Source organism: Austrofundulus limnaeus, unplaced genomic scaffold (assembly GCF_001266775.1).
Source record: "Austrofundulus limnaeus strain Quisiro unplaced genomic scaffold, Austrofundulus_limnaeus-1.0 Scaffold1447, whole genome shotgun sequence".
Classification (NCBI taxonomy): Eukaryota; Metazoa; Chordata; class Actinopteri; order Cyprinodontiformes; family Rivulidae; genus Austrofundulus; species Austrofundulus limnaeus.
The window spans coordinates 30,290-30,837 of record NW_013953849.1 but is presented as its reverse complement, the minus strand read 5'-3'; positions in this window follow the sequence as shown (position 1 = coordinate 30,837).

Sequence of the window (548 nt, the reverse complement as noted above, 5' to 3'; positions counted from 1 at the left end):
GTCCTGTCCCTCTCCTGTCCTCATGTCCTGTCCTCATGTCCTGTCCCTCTCCTGTCCTCATGTCCTGTCCCTCTCCTGTCCTCATGTCCTGTCCCTCTCCTGTCCTCATTTCCTGTCCTCATGTCCTGTCCTCATGTCCTCATGTCCTGTCCTCATGTCCTGTCCTCATGTCGTCATGTCCTGTCCTCATTTCCTGTCCTCATGTACTGTCCCTCTCCTGTCCTCATGTCCTGTCCCTCTCCTGTCCTCATTTCCTGTCCTCATGTCCTGTCCTCATGTCCTCATGTCCTGTCCTCATGTCGTCATGTCCTGTCCTCATTTCCTGTCCTCATGTCCTGTCCCTCTCCTGTCCTCATGTCCTGTCCCTCTCCTGTCCTCATTTCCTGTCCTCATGTCCTGTCCCTCTCCTGTCCTCATGTCCTGTCCCCATGTCCTGTCCCTCTCCTGTCCTCATGTCCTGTCCTCATGTCCTGTCCCTCTCCTGTCCTCATGTCCTGTCCCTCTCCTGTCCTCATTTCCTGTCCTCATGTCCTGTCCCTCTCCTGTCC